This window comes from Mustela nivalis (genome assembly GCF_964662115.1).
Source record: "Mustela nivalis genome assembly, chromosome: 4".
In the NCBI taxonomy this organism is placed as follows: domain Eukaryota; kingdom Metazoa; phylum Chordata; class Mammalia; order Carnivora; family Mustelidae; genus Mustela; species Mustela nivalis.
Genome location: NC_139023.1, coordinates 46030346 through 46052821, shown reverse-complemented (window position 1 = coordinate 46052821; position 22476 = coordinate 46030346). Strand labels below are relative to the sequence as shown.

Below are 22476 nucleotides of genomic sequence, written 5' to 3'. Positions count from 1 at the left end.
ACCAGCATGTGTCGAAGGACTTCAGGAGGGATAGAATCGGGTGTGTTCTGGAAGCAGAAAGATTAGTATGGCTGGACTGTAGCAAGGGAGCAAGAGAACAAATAATACAGCATATGTTAATTAAAAAATTAATAAAAAAAGAGAAAGGGGCAAGATCCTGCAGGGCCTTGCAGGCTGTATTTAAGATTTTAGACTTCCTCCTGAGATCAGTGGGAAGTCATTGAAAGGGTTAAGCCTGGGGGAAAATCCAGCTCTTGTATTTATTTATCTCAGGTGCTTCCAGATAGTTTGAAGGGTAAACACACTGGTTGATACAGCCTTAAATTCCCTCTGAGCACCTGCTGCTAAATTAGATCCTCAGGTAAATATTTAGCAATTTGGTTTCCAGATGGAGGGAGACAAGTTTAAGGGTGAGAGTGAGTAGAGTATTTCAGGAGATGAGGAAGGACTCTTGACAGAACATGGGGAGCAGTGGGAAGTGCTAGTTTAGCATAGTGGTCACCCTCTTCAGGTAGAGGCTCTACAGGAGCCAGCTACAGGGGCTGAAACAGCAGCTGCTGATTTTCTCAGTTTTGGAGCCTAAAAGTCCAAGATCAAGGTGCCAGAAAGGTGGGTTCTTTTTTTTTTTTTAATATTTTACTTATTTATTTGACAGAGAGAGAGATCACAAGTAGGCAGAGAGGCAGGCAGAGAGAGAGGTGAAAGCAGGCTCCCTGCCGAGCAGAGAGTCCGATGTGGGGCTCGATCCCAGGACTCTGGGATCATGACCTGAGCCGAAGGCAGAGGCTTTAACCCACTGAAAGGTGGGTTCTGATGAGTCCTCTTCTTAGTCTGAGGACAGCTGCCTCCTTGCCGTATCTTCACACGCGGCACATGTGCACATACGTACCCACACACACCCAGAAAACATGCCTGTCCTATTGGATTAGGATGCTGCCCTTATGACCTAACTTTTGCTTATTTACTTCCTTGTCGGTTCTGTCTCCAAATATAGTGATATTAGGAGTCAGACCTTCAACATATGAGTTGTGGGGGGCATAATTAAATGTGCAACGGATTTTGTAATGTGAGACCACTGAAGCAGGGATTGTCAGCCAGGGTGTAAGTCAGTAGAACTGGAGCTTTCTCAAACTTGAGATATTTAAGGAACTGGTGTTGGGAGTTTCTGTTTTGTTTAGTATGAAGCTAGAGACTCAGAGTCTTCATTTTTTGAAAATCTCTCTGAGACGATGCCGATTGTATCAGGGAACTCTTACTGTATCTTTCATTTTATTCCTCGCCTATAAACCAAGGGACTTCTCTCATCTCCTCCACATTTGGGAAATATCCCATTCCCCTCTTTCCACTTTCTCTGAGACTTCCTCAACCCTCCCCCCCACCCCCAATTAGAGAAACTTGAGAGAACCCAACATTTCCAGGCCCACACAGGAAAAAAAGCTTTTCATTTTCTTGTACTCCATACTATTTGTCCTGCCGTGACTGACAGGGCTGCTAAGCCAGCCACTATCTTCCATGTGGTTGGCTGCCAAGCCCATTTCCTTTTCCTACAAGTGGATTACAAGGCCTCGATTTGAAGGAAGGGAAAGTGGGAAGCACAATTTTAATCTCAGAAGTCTGAAGAGGATTGCATTCAGTTCCAAGTGACAGAAAACCCAGCTAACCAACAGTGGCTCATAAAAATGAGGGGTTTAGTTTTCCTCATACAACCGGATGTCCAGGGGTAGCCCACTGGCTCAGAGACTTGGCTCGTCCACTCCTCGTGCACTCCTGGAGTCACTTCATGGCCCAAGATGACCACGTTGCCTCTGGTGTCACCTTTACGTGCCAGGCAGGAAGAAGGGCAACAGCAAGCTGGGGGTGCCTGTTGTCAACACCCGCCTTGTGAAGAGCTTCTCAGGAAGACTCCCCAGCAATTACCTTTTTTAACTCCTTGGCCAGAGCTATGCCATTTGGACATCCTCAGCCAGAAAAACTGGGAAATGAGTGATTCTGCATTTATATATGCATACGTGCTGCTGCCCTCAAACACAGTTGGGGTTCCACTGATAAGAAAGAAGGATGAAGTGGATTTTGAGCAGGGAAGGGACATGGTGAATTCTCATGTCTAACTCTTCTCTAGGCGGAGGTGTGTGTGGAGGCAGGGGGGGTCACTGATTACTTGCCTGACCCTGAGAGAAATATTAAAATATTTTGAGTTTCTGCCATGTACCGGAAGCCATTCTGGGTGCTGGGAATACAGCGGGAAACAAAACAGGCAAAAAGCCTCCTCCCTGGGTCTTATGCTGTAGTGAGGGGTACAGCCAACAGAGGAAATGTGTAGCACATTGGACGGAGGTAATGAGAAATGTCTGGGCAGTGGCTGTTGAGGGGGTGGGTCGCCGTGTTCAGGTGAGTGTTCAGGGGAGATCACCGCAAGCGAGCTGGCATTCCAGTAATGACGTAGACGAGGTGAGGGATGGGGTCGGACAAGCACTTCTGAACCCGCATCTAAAACAGGGCAGTTGGGTGCAGCAGATACAAAGGCTCTGGGTTCTTTGCTGTACTTCTAAGGTTTGTTTTATGGATTCTAATATTTGTATCTTAATTTCTTTATACAGACATCAGTATGTGTGGTTTTGCTGCCTGTGAAAGGGCAACTCTGTAGGGGTGCCAGGGGCTTTCCTCCCTCTTTGGAAAAAAACAAAGTGCCTGAATGTCCATCTGGAGAAATTAAGTGCCTTTTCGCTCATCTCTCCAGCTCCTGAGTCCTGTTTTCTTACTTCTTTACTCTGGGAGACTATAAGCTGCTGTACTTTAGAAAATGGACTTCGGAGTCTTGATAGCTCTGAGTATGAGCCCGATGTTTTCTCTCTTTGATATTGGGTAAATAACTTATCCCCAGAGCCTGTTTGGCGGTGAAGTTGGGATGCAAATGCCTCCATCCTATTGTGAGAATTAGATGATGTGTGTGGAGGGCACGCTCTCAGTGTCTCTGCCCCTGTCCCCTTGTGATCTCCAGCCCCCAGGCACATGGCGCATCTGGGGAAGGTCAAGGCTGTCCCTATGAGAAAGGACTTATTCTCCTAGCATGTGACAGCCTAGTGTCGCATTTATTTTCCTTCAGGAAGTCACACTTACCAGCCTGTCCCTGAGCCCCACCCCAAACTCTTTTGAGAGGTAGAAATGAGACTCCTAATTACCTGAATGCCAGAAAGTAGTGCTGCAGACACTGTGAAATCTTGTCATTATTAGGGGCAGTCCACTTGGGGACTCCATCCCTGCCCTCTCCCTGTATCTCTCTTGTGCTGGCTCCTTGTCACAGAGCCTCATCTCTGGTACCATGCCCTTCTCTATGGTCATCAACCACATTCTGGCTTTCTTCCTGTGTTCTCCTCCCAGAATGTCACAACACATCTCGGCAATTGCATGGGACGTGCTCCCACACGTCCCTGATTTCCTCACCAGAAGTCCCACATAGAGATTAGCAGAGCTGCCTCACTCCCTTGTCAGCTCTGACTTCCAGGTTGTTGCAAACAGGCCCCCTTTCCCACTTCTACCTGTGCTCTCTCAAGTCCTGACGCTGCCTTCACCCCACCCAGCATGCCACCAAGCTCTCAGGTAACCCACTGCTTAGTTGGTATGAACATCTTCAACGGCTTGTCCCCGAGCCTGTAAGATTATGTATGTATACAACTCTCCCTTCCTCCTTTCTCCCCCATCAGAGGGAATGTTTGTTATTTTTCTATCCAAGAGTCATCCAGCCATTCCTGTTTCTGAATTTTGTGCTTACCTGCCTTTCTTGGGATTGACTCATTGTCTCTTCTTTACTGTATCTACTATCTCTCTTGCCATGGCATTTTTAAAAATTGTGAAACAGGCTCAAATCTTTGTTATCTTAAGAGGAAAAAAAAAACACCCATAACTCTTTCTAGCTTTCACATGTATCTTACCCAAGCATCTAGGAAGGTAGTCAATGATTATATACCTAATTTTTAAAATGGATCTATGTCAAAGATTTATTAAACAAATTAATGAAGGATTCAGGAGAATGGTAAAGCTAGTCAAAGAAAATTGAAAAGACTAGGTATATAAAGTAATGAAAAGTATGCTAAAAGGAGATTGCTAAATTACATATAAAATAAACTATAACTTCTGGGTTATAATATTTTCATTTGTATCTCTTTCATTTTCTTTCACGTTGAACAAAAATAACGTACATGTCTTTCCATGTTTTATGAGTTAGCATTTATCCTTACAGAGTTAAAAAAGATCCTAAATAGTAAATAAAAGTGCACAGTCCTAGAGAATCAGAATAAGTCTGGACAGGCCTGCTAGACACTGTTCAACACAACACTGAAATGACAGGCAGAAATCTCTTTGCCCACTTCCAGGTTTTGGACAATTTTTCTAACAACCATTCCTTGTGATCATAAAAAACCCCTGAGTGTTATTCTGGGTCACTAATGCTAGTCTGATTTTACTTTGTTCTGATTCATTAACTCATTAACATTGGTGCAGCAAGACGTGTTAATATAGACATAAATTTCTTTGAAGTATGGTCAACAAATCCAGTGCTCTGTGGTATTAAATAATTACTGTGGCCAGGAAAATCACTTTCTGTTTGATGTCATGGAATCCTGTATCGTATTTTCAATTGGTTCTATTATTCCAGAGAAATTTTTATTGCTCTTATTTGCACTCATGTTCTGTGGCTAGAAAATCAAACCCAAGGAATTTATGTCTACCAGTTTTGCCTGGAGTGAGTACCTGCAGTCTGCTTTTACAAAGTTGATGCTTCTGGACTTAGCGTCCTGGAAATCAAGACTCCAGCTCCTGCCATATTTGGCAGTTGTCCAAGCAGTGTCCACTTAGAAGTTTGTATCTATCCCAATGTTCATAGCAGCAATGGCCATAGTTATCAAACTGTGGAAAGAACCAAGACACCCTTCAACGAACGAATGGATAAAGAAGATATGGTCCACAGAGTCAATGGAGTATAAGAAAGGATGAATCAGAAAGGATGAATACCTAAGTTTGTATCAACCTGGATGGGACTGGAAGAGATTATGCTGAGTGAAATGAGTCAAGCAGAAAGAGTCAATTATCATATGGTTTCACTTACTTGTGGTGCATAAGGAATAACATGGAGGACATTAGGAGGTGGAGAGGAGAAGTGAGTTGGGGGAAATTGGAGGGGGAGACAAACCATGAGAGACTGTGGACTCTGAGAAACAAACTGAGGGTTTCGGAGGGGAGGAGGGTGAAAGGATGGGCGAGTCTAGTGGTGGGTGTTAATGAGGGCATGTATTGCATGGAGCACTAGGTGTGATGCGTAAACAATTTTGGAACACTGAAAAAATTTTAAGACTGTACCTATGAATCCATTATTAAGAGGTGAGAGTAACTTGTCCTTGAGGCTCTGAGGATGTGTGTCTTTGTTAAACACCTACTTTTAGCCTGTAGTTTATAACAAAGTCTTCAGGGATCATGACAGGAAAGCCAGAAGTTGACAAGATTGTGTGGTGGTGGCTTTATTTATTTATTTATTTATTTATCTATTTAATAGTCATCAACAGTATGAGAATGGAGGAGAGAAAAATCATCTGTAAAGGTGAGGTTGTGAATAACTATTTTATAAGATTTGGATCAATGTTTCCCAACTGAGGATAAGAACATATTCTAGGCAGTGAGGACATTGACTCTGGGACATTCCTGAAGTGTACAGTCTTGAAGACAAAAATTGGCTTCTGTAAGGCTGAGCTTCTCCTTTCATTTGACAGATCTTTCCATTTTAGCTCTCAGGCAGCTCTTACCTTCATTTTTCCCCCTTGACTCAATCCTTTGCCCTTTTATCCCTTGTATGTTTTCTCTGAGAAATGTCCTCTCTTTTGGTTTGGTATCAAGTGTCCTAAATTAACAAATAGTATTTTGGCAAATCTTGCCCATTCTCATCATCTGCCCCCGGACATCTTCTCTTATATGTCTCAGAATTATTGAAAAGGGAATTCAATATGTTTAAATTGCAACTTATCAGAACTTCTAATCTGACCCTGATGGAGTAATTTATCTTCCATAAACAATGTAAAGCAAGTCAATATATATGAGGAAGTTAGTTTCAGGTATTAAAAAACAAATAATGTCAGACTGTTCTTTGAGAGAAGTGGAACCTATCAAGTGAACCACACAGCCAGCCAGCTCTCTTCCTGGGCCACTTTTTGGACTGTAGTGTAGTATAATGGTGTATAGGGGCTTCTTGTGGGTTCTTGGGTGAGAGCTGGGTTGTACATATACAGGGTGAGGCTTCATTAAAGCTTAAGAAAGTGTGGCTACTGATGGGCCAGCAGTTGTGCAGTGCTGTGAGACATTGAATGTTGGCCAGGCCAGAATGGAATGTGTTCAGTGAACACTGGGTATTCAGTTGAGATCTCATAAAGGCCACATTTGGGAGTAGGAAATGTACCCTAGATCAGGGGTTGGGAAGTTATGGTCATATCTGGCCTGGGCCTGTTTTTGTATAGCCCATGAGATAAGAATGTTTTGTTTTTTACATTTTTAAAAAGGTTGTTAATAAGCAGCAGCAGGAGGAGAATAAAATAGAAGAAGAGGAGAAGGAGGAAGAAAAGAAAGAGAAGAAAAAGGAGACAGAGACCATAAATGGCTCACGAGGCTGAAATATTTATTACCTGATCTTTTATAGACATGCTCCCCCATAATAAAGATCTCATCCTGTGATGAAGAATAAATTTGAAATAGAAGCCCCCCAATGAGAAAAAAAAGTCAGGAGATTTGCCAATAATTAGCTGCTTTGCAGAACAAAGCTAAGCTTTTTTTTTTTTTTTTAAAGAAAACAACATAATCCAGACTCCTTATATCACTCATGATGTTTAGCATACAAAGAAACATTGCCAGACACATGAGAAATTTCCTTGACCAGAGGTCAAGGAAACAATAACTAGTCAATTGAAGCAGACTATGATAGGATCCAGACATTGTACTTAGTAGATAGGGCCTTAAAACTGCCATTGTATATATGTTCAGAAACTAAAAGGAAACGATGTACACAATAAGTCCACAGATGGGAGACCTCAGGGAAGAAATGGGCATTATAAAAAGGAACCAAGTTGAATTTCTAGAACTAAGTTACAATATTAGAAATGAAAAGTAACAGTAAAGTGGAGACTCAAAGAATAGGATAAGAAGCTTGAAGAGAGAGCAATAGAATTGCTCTGAGGAAAAAAAGATAAAAAGACAAAAATAAGAAACAGACTCCTCAGTGGCCTATGGGAGATTGTTAGACTGTCTGTGAAGAGTCCAAGAAAGAGAAGGAGTAGGGTAGAAAAATACTCGAGGAAATAATATCTGACAATTTCCCAAGTTTGGTAGAAAAACAATTACTCATCTAAGAGCTCAGTAATCCTAAGCAAGTATAAAGAAAACTACACTTAAACTCATCATTGTTATCCTTCTAAAAACCAAAGATAAAGAGAAAATCTTAAAGGCAGCCAGGGGGAAAAGACCCAGTATTTACAGAGGAATAGTCATATATCTGACAGATAATTCTCACAGAAAACAATGAAGGCCAGAAGACAATGGAGCAGCAGCTTTAACATTTTGGAAGAAGGGGGAAAAAAACCTGTCAATCAAGAATTCTCTATTTAGCATGAGTATCTTCCAAAAATTAGGATGAAATTAAGAGATTTTCAGATAAATAAAACCAGAAAACTTATGGCAAGCAGACCACTACAAGAAATGCTAAAGGAGTTTTTTTTAGCCTAACAAATAATGATATGGGTGGAAACTCAACATACAGAAAGTAATGAAAACTCTAGAAATGGTTAATAAACAGGAAAATATAAACTACTTTCTTTAAAAACCACATAATGCTTTAAAGGAAAGGTAACGTTATGTTTTGGAATTGATAACATGTGAAATAAAATACATGACACTAGTAGCCCAGAGCACAGAGCACAAGAATGAAAACACCTTACATGTCATGTGAAGTGGCTGGTTATTAACTCCATGTGGTATGTGGATAAGTAAGGATGAATATTGTAATCCCTAGAGCAACCATTACAAAGAATAAGATATAGCTAAAACCTCAATGGAAGTGATAAATATTATACATGGAGTTTGATTAATTCAAATAATATATAATATATATTTTATATATAATATTATATAATATAATTATATAATAAAACAAAGAGAAATGGAGGAATAATGAAAACAAGAAAGATGGGGAAAGTAGAGAACAAATACTAAGATAACAGAATTAAACACAATCATATTAATTACTTAATGTGAATTGATTAATCTCTTTATTTAAGAGGCAGAGATCATCTGGATAAAAATGTACAGTCCAACAATAAGCTATTTATAAGCTTATTTATTTATCATCATTTATAAATGATGCAATTTAAGTGCATGTAAGTATAAGTATACATGTATTTTGAACGAAAGGAAGGAAAATGATATACAATGAAATAGTAAGCATAAGAAAGCTTCTGTACCTCTATCAATTTCACACAAAGTAGACTTTAAGATGAAGGTTGTTATTACATATAAATAGGGACATTTCATAATGATGAGTTAATTCACCAAGAAGTTTCAGAAACCCCAATTATGTATGCATGCACATGATAATAGAGCTTTAAAAGTACATGAAGCACGGGGCAGCTGGCTGGCTCAGTCATAGGAGCATGTGACTCCTGGCTTCAGGGTCATGAGTTCAAGTCCCATGTTGGGTGTAGACTTACCAAAAAAAGTAATTTTATTTGCAATATTATTTTTATTCAAAAGAATTCTCTAATTTTTTTGAATAAAGTAAAAAAAATAACATATCTATGCATGATATATATATATGTATATACATGTATACATGACACACACACACATATATATATATATACACACACACCTGCAGTACATGAAACAAAAACTCACAGAACTAAGAACTAAAAAAAATCCACAATTACAATTGGTTTTAATGTCTTATTTTCACAAGTCGGTGGAACAAAAAGACAAAAACAGATCAGTAGAAAAAGAGAAGTTGCGTCCCTTCACCTACACTCATCACTTAAGCTTCTAGTCTCTTGTACACACATTTGAGATGTCCATCCTTTACTTCTCTGTTTATCAAAAGTATGTGAAATCATCTAAATACATTTTGGAGCAAACGTCAAGGTTCTCTTTGTTCTGGGATAGTGTAGGTCTGCGATGATTTCATCAAGAGGGAAGGCACAGCACAGTCAGTACCTCGGTCCAACTCAGCTGAAGAGTGCAAATCACAGCAGTGTCCCAACCCACCAGTATTGTGATCACTCCCTGCAAACCTGTGTTTGCTCAATAGAGACACACAGAGCTCGCCATCACTTTGGGGTTTTCCAGTTTGCTTGTTTTAGTCTTCTGTGATGTGACGTTGTGGCCATATGGCTGATTTTTAACTTGCTTATTGCAGTTATTTGAAAACAATACCAGAACAAAAGCTCCTGTTTTCTTTGGCAGTTTCTGCCTTTAGCACTTTTTTCCTAAGCATTCTGCTCCTTCCTTTTTTTCCCCTCGTGTCTTCCATTCCCTGGTTCACAGTTCCTGGGGATTTCTCAGCTGTAACCCAGGCTAGGAGAAAGGAGTGGCCTAATGCACTCATGAGTCAGGATTACGGGCACTTTTATCTTATGTGAGGAGGTGGGAAAGTAGCTAATTGCATTTGTACATGAAGACTGTGAATATATCATTAAGTTCTATATCACAGAAGTCTATGAATTACAGAGCTGGAAAACTAAAGCTAGTGTTATGTTAGAATCCTGGCTTCCCACCTGACTGGCGTTTCCAGGTATGGTGCAAAACCTCACTTGATACATTTCCAAGCTCGTAACAACCCTGCAGGCTTTCTCTTCCTTGCTCATTGGCTTAGTAGTCACCAACAGTATTTTTCCTTTCCTTCCAAGTGCCACATACTGGCTGCTCTTTGAGCCAGAGTTGGTCCTCAGACATGTTTTATTCAGACTGCAGAGATCATTTTCTGAAATTTCCCAAATAAAGTATCTGGAGGTCTCACAAACAAATGCAGATTTTTAGCTTTCCTTAAACTAACAAGAACAAAAAAGGAAGACCAGGCATGACTGAGCCTGGGCCTGCTCACTCCTTCAGGCAGCCCTCTGAGCCCATCACTCTTCTTCCTGGTCAGCAGTCCCACAACCCTCCTCAACCTCCCCAGTATCCTAGGGTTTGAAGAAGTAAAAAGTTTGGAGAGCTCTGATTTAAGGCACGGATGTGAAGTTCAGAGCAAGTCTTCCCAAGATGTGTCATTTTGGCATATGGACTATTTTGAACTGAAGGCAACTGAGACCTGGTGAACTGAAAGAAACTTTCCCCCCTCCTTTATCTACCTAGCAGAATCTAAACTGGGGTCCTTTCCAGAGTTAGCATTATTAGCAGAGATGAATTTTATTTGAGTGGCCCATCTGTATTGCAAGGCAAATATGTAATTATGATGCATCTTCTCTTATTGTCCCATGAATTATCCTCATCCACGCTGAAGCTCCAGAACCCCATCCCATTCTTTAGCTCAGGATGGCATATAGACATCAGTTTACCTTTCTGCTTTGAAACTCTCATGTATGTGGGGTTCCTGTACATACAAAATATATTTGATTTTCTTCTGCCCATCTGTCTCATGCCAACTTAATTCTTAGGCCATATAGAAGAACCTTTGAAGGGTAAATAAAAACTTCTCCTCCCCAACAGTTTGACAAACCAGTTGGGAGACCTCACTCGGATGCGTACTGCTTACCACAAGGCTGCTACAGTAGAACAAACCTGGGACCTCTGAGAAGAGCTGGCCAGAGGTAAGAGCTCTTACCACGTCAGACTCTAGAATCCCTATCTGCAGATTACAGTGGCAGCAGATAGTGAAATTCCCTCTTTTCCTTTTTGAAGTTTTGAAAAATCAGTGGGCACAGGTTGAGAGATAATAGTTTGACTCTGAGAGACTCAAGGCTCAGCCAAAGCTCTTACCTACATATCAGAAAACCAAAGGAGTTTTTCTTTCATCTCGTTCTGTGATCTGAGAGCTTGGTTTTGTGATCAGTGAAAAGATTCTCTGTGTTCTCTACCATCCAAAAGGTGCACTTGCAGAAGGACAGCTTGGAGGCCAGATCACACTGGAGTTCCAAGCAGCAGTGTCTTTGGCCATGCCTATCCTCTGGGGAGTTTGTCACAAGGGGTCCCAGTCCAGAAGGGGCCCTTGTTGTTTCAACCTTCCTTGCTTTGTTAGTGCTGGAAAACTCCCATTCCTGCAGCTCTTACTTGATGTCTCAGATTAGCAGGCTTGTGACTGGTGGCATCTCTTATTGCTGTAGGAAGCTATACTACACCATCTTTACCATCTATCCAACGGAGGCCTTGGTTTTCTTAGACTGTCCTTGAAAGTGAGCTTTCTGGATCTAGGGAGGGCTGCGTATTTTGCAGTCTGTTATGGGATGTCTCTTGTGTTTTTGATTAAGCCATAAAAGGGCCTACTGGTTTGAGTCACTGTTGAGAGAGATCTTACTTGTCAATGGCCACAGGCCCAATCCTTTGAATTGGCTATATTTGAGAAGAAAATAAATTTAGAGAATTATCATCCTAAATGATTTATTTGTACCTATGGAGAGACCAAATTAAAAAGAGGACACACAAAAATATAATGACTAGCCTGAGGGATGCCCATAAGATGAAAAAAACCAGAAATTAGAATAAAAATTAAATCCAAAGGAAATTCCTCTTCTCAAATCTGGCCCCATTTGCCTATTTTAGCTTCCAATTTTTCCTATAAGATTTACAGAGAACACTCTAGCCTAATATCTTAGGCATAGGGTATACGGGTTTCCCCTATAAATACTGAAAGTCAGAAAGTGAATTTTGCAGAGAACCCTGGGACAGGCCGTGGAGCTTGCCTTCCTGGGCTCTGTAATCAGGCTCTGCCAGCTACAAGCCTTCCTATGCAATGTCCCTTGCAGACATATCTTAGACCCTCTCTAAAGGAATTCATGCCCCATGGACAGCAGCATAACTTTTCAGAAGATTCTACAAATTTAGAGAAGAATTAGAATAGTGGCCATTCATAAATCCGACACCATCCACCCACTCCATAGAGGAAACGGATGACCAGAATTTCTGCTGCGCCCTCCCCCAAATTATGAGCTGAAAATTATTGTTCAGAGACTGATAGAAAAGGAAAATAAAATTTCATGTTGCCCTTTCTTTTCCAAATCCAGACCCATTGTTACTGATCTGTTCTGTCCTGGGATAGATACGGCCTTCCCGCTCATCTCACTTTGCCTACCTGGGACATGAAGGCTCTCCATTCTTTCTTCGATCTATCTTTGGGAGTGACTGGATCTTGGAAAGGTGGTATCCTTTGTGCCCTCAGTGAGGACCCCTCTTTAAAGGGGGGATATTTAATATTGCCAGAAATATTTAATATTTGTTCTGGCTGAAAATGGAGAAGAAATTTAAAAGAAAAAAAAATTTTTTTTGAGTGGGCCTACAATCAAAAGTTGGCCATATTTGAAGCTAATATTTAGAGCATAATAGAAATACTTAATTTTTAAAGAAGATTTTACTTACTTATTAGAGCATGAGTGGAGGGAGCAAAGGGGCAGGGAGAGAGAATCTCAAGCAGACTCCATGCTGAATGGAGCCTGACACAGGGCTTGATCCAATGACCCTGAGATTATGACCTGAGTCAAAATCAAGAGTCAGACACTTAACCAACTGAGCTAACCAGGCACCCTGAGCATAACAGAAGTTTTAAAAGATTTATTCCAAATTAGAATAAAACTATGTACCCAGAGGGAAAGAAACACATCCCCAATTCCTTGAGGGATTAAAAATAACTGTCCTTATTTTATAAATCTTTGGAGAACTAGAAATATGGTCCTGAAAAAATTCAATGTCAATCCCAAAACCTCCCCTTTTTATCTTAAAAGGTGTATTGGTATTGTCCTTAGAAACAGTCCTTCTCAGAGACTAACTGCATACTTTCTCTGTGACTTTGTGATAAAGATTTTCTATCCCATCTTCTCTGGGAACTAAGAGCCATTAGTTGAAATGCAAACCATAGGGAGAGGTTTCTTATCAGAAGGAAAAAAACAGGAGAGAGGAAGTATATTTGGAATTTGGTCAAAAGTAAAATCTTCTCTACAAATATTAGGAAATGTAAGACCTCTGCATCTGCTCAGGGATGTCTATATATATATATGTTGTAGATATGTGATAGTTTTCTATCTCCAGATGGTATTGCCAAAATTAATTTGTAAAGACTTCTATTTAGTTGGTTGGAAAAAGCAAGTACTTAAAAGGATTGGCTGTTCAAAAACTCTCAGAAATATGAAAACTAACTGAAACAATTTTCAGGTTCATGTAATCTAGGATTAATCTTTGATAAATAAAAACTAATTGAAGTTTGTTGGTTTAATTAAAATAGTCATGTCTTTAGAGTTATCAGCATTAAATCTAATACCTTGATTCTACCTAGGCTTACTAAAAGTCAAATAAGCTCCTGTTATCTCTGTTACAGACTTTGCCAGCAAGAAAGAGAACCTAAGATGATGGCTAGCTATTATTAAATTTTTGTGACTAATCCAAGCATAATTATTTAAAACAAATGAACTTAGGATATGTAAGATAAACATTTGTAAGTGAACTTTTGGGTAGTATATTTATGTTTTATGAATGGTATGTCTACTTAATAATTCCTCAAATCTCTTTGGTAACTTCTATCCTAAATGATTAAAATTCTTTGTATGTCTAGGTCATTCCCAAATAAGAAAAAATATTGAAACATTAATAACATTAATTGCTAAGGACATCTAAGTTTGCCAAACTTTGTCTTCTTTTATGGAGAAGATGAAGATAAATTTGGGTCTATTGGTAAATATGTTTTAAGCTTTATTGAAAGTACTGTGAGAAAGCACACATTTCTAGAAATTATGAAATGTATTCATAAATTTGCCAGTCTAAAGAATGTTGGTGTAACAGTTCATAATTACTTACTTGTTGGTTTCCACTAGAAATAAAGATTTTCAGAAGTTAAGAATTCTTTTATTTATTTATTTTTTAAGATTTTATTTATGTATTTGACAGACAGAGATCACAAGCAGGCAGAGAGGCAGGCAGAGAGAGAGAGTGGAGGAAGCAGGCTCCCCACTGAGCAGAGAGCCCAATGCGGGGCTCCATCCCAGGACCCTGAGGCTATGACCCGAGCCGAAGTCAGAGGCTTTAACCCACTGAGCCATCCAGGCGCCCCAGAAGCTAAGAATTCTAACTAATGTTTGTTATTAAAGCTACTAGAAATAACAAGGGAAACAATCCTGTAGGGTGGAAAAGTAAGTTGCAAGGGTTTTAAAAATAAGCTTTAATATCAGTAGTGTTCTTATGTAAAACCAGGAATAAATTTTCTTTCTTTTAAGATTTTATTTGTCAGAGAGAGAGACAGAGCATAAGCCGGGGGAGCAGCAGGCAGAGGGAGAAGCAGGCTCCCCAGTGAGCAAGGCGCCTGGTACAGGGCTGGATCCCAGGACCCTGGGATTATGACGGGAGCCAAAGGCAGCTGCTTAACCTACTGAGCCACGCAGGAGTTAATTTTCTTTCACCTGTTAAAAAGACACGGTTTTCTAGAACTATTGGTCTTCTCTTGATATGATTGTAAAAGACATTTTGCATTTTAAAGTTATCCACCTAAAAAACAAAGATTCTGTGTTTTGCTAGAATAATTTCCTGTGTTTATCAGGTTTTTGTTTATGTAAGAAAACTGAATCCTCTTAATATTAAAAGAGCTAAATTTTGCTAACAACTATGTAAGCTTATTTGCTTTTAAAATCTTTTAAGGTCACTTTGGTTTAATAGATAACTAAGTATTAACCAGGACTTGTAAACCTATTTGACCAAGTGCTTTAAAATCTTTAAAAAGAATTTTTTCTTGACAAACTTCCTCAAATCTAATTCTTTTTTTTTAAAGATTTTATTTATTTATTCGACAGAGAGAGAGATCACAAGTAGGCAGAGAGGCAGGCAGAGAGAGAGGAGGAAGCAGGCTCCCCGCTGAGCAGAGAGCCCGATGCGGGACTTGATCCCAGGACCCCGAGATCATGACCCGAGCCGAAGGCAGCGGCTTAACCCACTGAGCCACCCAGGCGCCCCCCTCAAATCTAATTCTAAATAAAGTCTTTTGACCTATAAGAAACATTTGAGATTTTTCCAGAAAGGTGCCCGAAAGGTTCCAAAGATTTTGTTAAACTAATTAGGTTTATTTGAGATGTTAAATTACATGGAGAACGTTGTCAAGTAAGAAATAATACCAAGCCTTCTTTATGTTGTATTTGTGTAAGTATAAGTGTTCTAGAAATTTTATAAAATTCTTGAACTTCTGATATGTCCTGGTATTTTGTCTATCACTTATAATTCAAATTATTAAAATGTATGTGTCACAGACATAACCAAATTTCCCAGTCAATTCCATTATGATGACTTCTCATCAGATCTCTAACGATGGACATTTTTAAAAAGATATTTATTTATTTATTTATTTGAGAGAGAGTGAGAGAGAGCGCAGGAGAGTGGGGTAAGAGGCAGAGGGAGAAGCAGATGTCCCACTCGTGTGGGGTTTGGTCCTGGGACTCCAGGATCATGACCTGAGCTGAAGGCAGACACTTAACCAACTGAACCACCCAGGTGTCCCTAATGGTGGACATTTCTTTCTTTTTTTTTTTTTTTTAATTTTTTATTTTTTATAAACATATATTTTTATCCCCAGGGGTACAGGTCTGTGAATCGCCAGGTTTACACACTTTACAGCACTCACCAAAGCACATACCCTCCCCAATGATGGTGGACATTTCTTAAAAAGTCTTTGTCGTGTACAATTATTGTTTTAACTGAGGTGCTTTTACACAGTTTCTTTGCAGACATTCTTCATCTTCAGAGAGTTTCATGGAAAGGTCTCTTGACAAACACAGCTTTCTGTTAACCTTAAGATCACAAAACTGAACTGGGTAAGTATTTTTGAATTAGTAAGAAAACTGGATTTAAACAGAACAAGAATTAAGAACACGGGACTAAATGAGTTGAGGAGGGTAATTATAATTTTCACGACTCTTGTATGAAACATTGATGGTTCTCTAATGTCTAATGTTCCAGATTTAAGGAAACTTCTCTTCAGTTGTCTATGACTTAGACAACTGGTGAAATATACCTTTGTAAGCAAATATGAAACATTTATCTTTTTCTCCTACCCAATCCCTCCGGAATTCAAAAACTCTCAGTGAGTATTCTTATTTTCATGGCGGTATAGTTATTTCAGTAAGTTCAATAGTTCATTAAGAATCTGTTTTTCTTGTAACAAGGCATAATTAGAAACATTGTTTATATTACCAAGGCTTTGACTGGAATGTCATATTTCATATTTGAGAGACACTTAGACTCTGCCCATCCAGAGTCTGGCAGACCAGAGAACTTAACTCAAAAAAAGACCAGAGAACTTTATTTGTTTTTAAATATTTTATTTATGTATTTGAGAAAAGAGGAAAAGAAGCAGACAGAGCACAGAGAGAGGAGAAGCAGACTCCCCACTGAGCAGGGAGCCTCTTACAGGACTCGATCCCAGGATCCCAAGATCATGGCCTGAGCCGAAGGCAGATGCTTGGCTGACTGAGGCCCCGGTGCCCCAAGACCAGGGAGCTTTAAAGAACTAAGGTCAACTCTATCGAGCAATAGATCTCCTTAGAGAAGCAGCCTGGTACCTTCTTAATAGGGTTCCCGGCAGCCTACATAAGGAAGGGGCAGGAATCTCAGGATATTTTGGGTCCTTCAGAAGAGGAATTCACCCAAAATATAGGTTATTGCTGGTGAAATCTGATGGCAACTCCTTGGCTTGGCTTTCCTGGCCCCAAAAGGCCTTTGAAGGTTCAATCTCAAATTCTTTATGAGAAATGGTAACAAATCAGATTCAAAGGAGCCTGTAGGGTTTAATCACTCTTCTTGAGGCACTTCTAGAATCAGGCCAAGTTTGTTGAAACACAGCTTATTTTACAAACAAATTAGTCTTCCCTTGGCTATCTTTTTGGAGAGAAAAATTATGTTTTAGTCACACTTTTGTGGGTTCTAGTTCTTCCGAACTTTCCTCGAGAATTTGTCTTCTACCTACAACCAGGACTGGATCCTGAATTCTGGTTGCTTCAAATACCTTGACTACATGACTCTCCAAGCTAATGTTTCTCATTTTCTCCCATATTTCTGATTGGGAATCACTGAAAGCAAGGCTGTCCTTTTTCCTTAAGCTGTGTAAGCTAAATCTGGACAACTTGAATAGAAACTTCAGAGAAGTCGTCCCGACAGTCTGTCTCTTTACACAGTCTTTGTGCCTATTGCTGTCTCGGCCCCTCTGAAGGTTCACCAGATACTCACACTGCAAACCATGACTCACTACTGTCTACCCTCACTCTGTCTGAAGGCACTTCAAGCCTCGTGTCTAGAAATCTTCTTGTCAGCAGCATCCAGAACTTAGACACTGGGTTTAGAATTTGTTGCAACTATTGACCTTTGTTTTTCATTAGTTTCCCTAAAAATGCCGCTTATTAATGACCTGGTTGCCATCATGACATAGACTTAACTTTGGGAGCCTATCTGAAAGACCCCCTCCTGAAATGAGACAGCTCTTCATCTGAACTGACGCCTACTTGGGACCAGATCTTTGAGAAATGGAGCAATCCACCACCGTAGTTTCTGGATCGTGAAATCTCTTTCAACCTTCAAAGGCAGGACAGAAGGGGTTCAGTGTACATGTTCCCAAAATGTGCCACCTTGGCAAGTGACAATGCATGAGCTGAAGGCAATTAAGACCCCATAGGTCAAAGAGAAGCTGTGCCCCTCCCTTAACTACCTACCTAGAAGAGTCTAAATTGGGTGTCTTTTCCAGAATGAAAGTTATTAGTGGAGATAAATTGTATTAGAGCGACCCATCTATATGGCAGGACAAATATGTAATTATGAAGCATCTTCTCTTCTTATTGTCCCGTGAATTATTCTCTTCCACTTTGAAGCTCCAGACCCCAATCCCATGGCATATATCTATTATTTTACCTTTCTGTCCTTGAAGGTCTCCTGTGTGTAGGGTTCTGGTACATGCAATATTAAATTTGATTTTCTCCTGTTACTCTGTCTCATGTCAATTTAATTGTTAGACCAGTTGGAAGAACTTACAAAGGACATTTTTCCTCCCCCACGTAAGAATAGTAGGGATCTCATTATTTAGCAAGCCAAGTCTTCTTTTCCTATCATTATCAGATAGACCAGCAAACCCCTTTATTTGGTTTATTTTACAGGCCTGGGTGGGGGGGGGGGCGGGAATCAATCAGAAAAATTAAAAGGCTGCAGCTTCTCATAGTTTCCACTAGATGGCAGTATTGTACAGGTATTACCGTAGCTCATTCTTGAAGCCGTCAACATGTGAATTATATAATTTTTCAGGGGGAATAATTCCTGTTTCTAAATTTATTACAGTATTTTTTCAATGATGTGAAATTTATCAGGAAGCAGGTAGAGTCCAGAAGCTGCATTATTTTAAAAGAACAAAACGAACATCCTTTTTTTTTCCCCCTACCCCCTTCCCAGAGCTTCCTGACTTAATTATTTGAAACAGAACATATTGCAACGGATAATTGTTACGATTATGCGGCTGTTCATTTCGAGTTTGTGTGTGCATACGCATTCAGCGGCCACATCTGCAGTGCGTGCCAGAAAAATAGCCCTGTCCCTGTATACTTTGAGACAGCAAATGTTTCCCATTTGGAGCAATTTCTTTATTTTGTTTTGTGGATAATGAGTGTTACCCACAAATGTGGGAGGCAAGGAAGCAGAAAATGGTCTGTACTATAAGGGGATGCTCTTAGAGATATATATACACATAAGTAGACAAATGTGAGCTGTGCGCTGGCCTCATACATAAACAAGGCAAGTGCTGTGAAGGAGAAGTTGTGTGTGTTAATTAGATTAATGGTTGGAGAACAAATCCATTTCCAAGCAGCTAATTAAATATTTCATTTTGAGTTTATTTTGTGTAATTTGCTTTGGTATGTGGCAGATGAGTATGAAGCATTCAGTTTTACCTTCAGGCACAACCCACTAATATTTCATTGACTTAATTCCTTGGTTTGGGTGCTTCGGGTTTTGAAAGTGCTACCTTTTTAGTCCTGGTTAATCCACTTGACAGCCGAGTCTGAGACAGGGACTCTGCATTTCCCTCTCCTACAATCTTGGTCTGGCATCTTGGACCAAGGTAATAGGATGGAAGCTTCCTTGTTATCACCTTGATTAGGTCCTAAAATGTTAGGTTTGGAGCAACTCCATGAGCACCCCTGTCGCCCAGGGTTCAAGGGGTACAATTTTTTATGACAGATTGCTCCTCCAGTCCCTGTCTGAGCGCCTTGGGGCTGGGATGTCAGGGGTGGCGTTGCCTCAGTAGTGGCTCCTGTAAGGGACAGAGCTGACCATACATGTCTCCTCTCACCAAGCCAAGAGGAGAGCTGGGGCCGGGAGGAAAATTGCAGGCAGACAGGTGAGAGGATTCCTGCCTGGAGAGCTCTGGAGGTGACCGCGAGGACCTGGGGTCCCTGACACAGCCCTCTAGGCAGTGCCGCGGAACCCGTCTGCCTTTCCAGGCTTATCCAAACCACAGAAGGGAGCATCCTCTGTGACCCAGCCCTGCTCTGATGAAAGAGACAGCCTGACTTCTATGGTCTAGACTTTTTCCCACCCTTGAACCAAATGCTTTCAATCTTAGATCAAAGTGATGGATTTTTACAATGGATTTTTACCATTGTTCTGCTACTGGCATTCCCCTTTTCCACATCCTGCTTGGAGTCTGGCTTTTGGGTCAGCTCTGCTGCACCAAGTAAGATGTCTAGAAAAATGTCATCATTAGCCTTTGCTCTCAGGCGTCTCTCCTGTTCGCACGAGGTGGGTGTTACCCTGTAAAATCAGAGCATCAGCCCAACCACGTCTTGTGCAGCTCTTACCCTGGCCGACCAGGATCTGTACTGATCGATGCCATTCCATGCCCTCCTAAACACCCTCCCTGCCTCCTCTCCACCTGTTCCTTCTGTGTGGGTCAGGACCTACGTGAGGACCACGCATCCCTTGCCTTCCCAGACTCACCTCTGTCCGCACACCAGAATCTCTACATGCTTCCAGATCCTCAGTCCTCCTACTCTGTGGTAGTTGCAAAGATTCCCCCAGACAGGTTGGGGCCTGGCTATCTCTACGTCCTGGTTTTCAGCGGTTCTAACCCCTGGGTCAATGAAATCTGAACGAGGGAGAATAAATAGCCACCTGCTCTGGAGCGTCTCAAAATCTAACAATCTTTCTAGTTTCAGGAAAACTTTCAAGACAAGTCACCTTTTATGCACAGCATGTATTTTCAACGCGATAGCCTTCGGCTAATGGGACCTTGTTAGAGGAAGTGTGAGGTCTGCATTGCCACCTTGGGAGTGACTCATTTCGCCTCGGGTCTGGAAGTCCTGTGTGACACCCAGCTCTCCTGTCAAAATGCTCACGGTGTACCTGACAGCATCGGCAGAGGCTAAATGGCTTGAAGGAGCAGGAAGCGAAGGGCTGGACGGAGGGGCAGCTCCGGCGGGCAGGCACCCCGACTCCTGACTTAGTCTTGAAGGAAGAACAGGTGTTTTCTGAGTGGATGATGTGAAGAGCGGCATTCCAGGTAGAGAGGTGGGGTCTACAGGGCCCTGGACCCCTGAAAGAGCTCTTGCATACCCTTCACTCTGAGACTCGGCTAACTCGCTGCCTTCTTCAGAAAGGATGACCTCAGGCCATGGTGCCGCTCCCTGTCCTTGCCTGTCTCATCCTTACAGAACAAGACTGGAAGCCCCAGGTGACTGATTCCAGCCTTTTCTAAATCCACCCAGTCCCCAGGACTGTGTTCCATCACTGCCCGGGGACCTACATCATGCCCGGGGAGTCCTGGGTGGGCAAAATAAGAATTTCCAGGTTGCCAGCCTCTCACTGATCCCACAACCAAGGAGGAGATCCTCCTGTAGGGAATGTGAAAGGTACAAGGAACACGGGGGTTTCTCTTCGTGGAAACCACAGGGCCATGTGGAGGTGAGACTCTCTCTGCCTTGACAGGATGTACAGTGTAGTTTCTCCGCAAGGTGAAGTCTGGTAAGTTTTTGAGAACCCCGCCCGGTAGCAACTCCAGATTTGGGGCTCAATTCAAAGGCTTGTAGAAATATTTCTAAGAGAGAGCCCCGTGAAAGCACCCAATTTCCCAACTGGTGCGTTTCCACGATTTACACGTCATTCTTCAGAAGAGCTCTTCTCTCTCCACATTTTCCCAGGCCCTCATGCTGGCCTTTTACACACCAGAAATCAGGCCAGTTTGGATTCCTCCAGGAGCAACAACAGTAAAGCCACCCTCACTCCTGAATGAAACCTGAAACTGTCTCCCCACCGCGCAGCTGCTGCGGCTGTGTGTCTTACTCCATCATGATCAGTGGTGGATGGCAAGGGGGCGGTGGGGGGTGCTGTCTGGGGATGTCAAGTCCGGGCGTGCTAAGGAGGGCTTATGCCATGCCACCGCCTGTCGTTTTGGGAACTGTGAAAGGTCCACCAACCTGGCCGCTGCTTAACGACGGGACAGAGTTGATTTGGTTGACCTGTCTCCAGGCCTATCTCATGATGCCTTCAGTGCAGAAGGCTGGAGAGGTCTGAACTTGCTGAGAAAAATCACGGTTTTTCATTTGTGAACAATTTTTTTTTTTTTTTTTTTAGATTTCATTTATTTATTTAAGACTCACATGGAGAGAGCACACAAGCAAAGGGAGCAACAGGCAGAGGGAGAAACAGGCTCCCCGCTGAGCAGGGAGCCCCATGTGGGGCTTCATCCCAGGACCCTGGGATCATGACCTGAGCCTAAGGCAGACACTTAACCCACTGAGCCACCCAGGTACCTCCTGTGGATAATTCTTTAAAGAAAATATTTCTGATGTGTGTGTGTGTGTGTGTGTGTGTGTGAGAAGCCCTTTCTGTCACCTTACCATCCTGGGTGCTCTCATTGTGGTTCACAGTGTTCCCATGCGTGTTGCTCATGGGAGCACATCTTCAGTCTGTTTAGTTCTGTCTCCCTGGTCAAATGTGAGCAGAGCTCTGCAGATGGACAGCTGCTGCTTCCTGCTCTTTCTGCCTCTCTTTCTCACACTGGAGAGGAGTCACCTTGCTCTGGCGTGATAACCCAGAGTCAGGGCTGTTTAATTAAGCCATACCACATTGGTGAGGGAGGGGAGACAGTGAATAATGATCTTTGATTTGCCCAAAGTGTACTTGACTCACAATAAAATGCGGCTGAAGGGGCATTGTCTTTCTCCAAGAGCATAGCATTATGGAAATATTCTGCTAGCAGGACTCACAGCAGGGGGATGTTTGAAAACTTGCTTCCGGTTTTGC

At 41.5% G+C, this 22476-nt stretch overlaps 1 long non-coding RNA gene across 2 annotated transcripts; it reads left to right on the top strand.

Moving 5' to 3' along the window:
• Positions 1-12264: 12264 nt before the first annotated feature.
• LOC309863276 lies at positions 12265-21620 on the top strand. 2 transcript variants are annotated; one of them, XR_014310962.1, is made up of 4 exons: positions 12265-12369; positions 13541-13657; positions 15916-16013; positions 20385-21620. It is a non-coding gene; the product is annotated as an uncharacterized lncRNA (long non-coding RNA). The 2 variants fall into 2 exon arrangements; XR_014310963.1 differs by lacking the exon at positions 20385-21620 and adding an exon at positions 17574-18136.
• Positions 21621-22476: the final 856 nt, after the last annotated feature.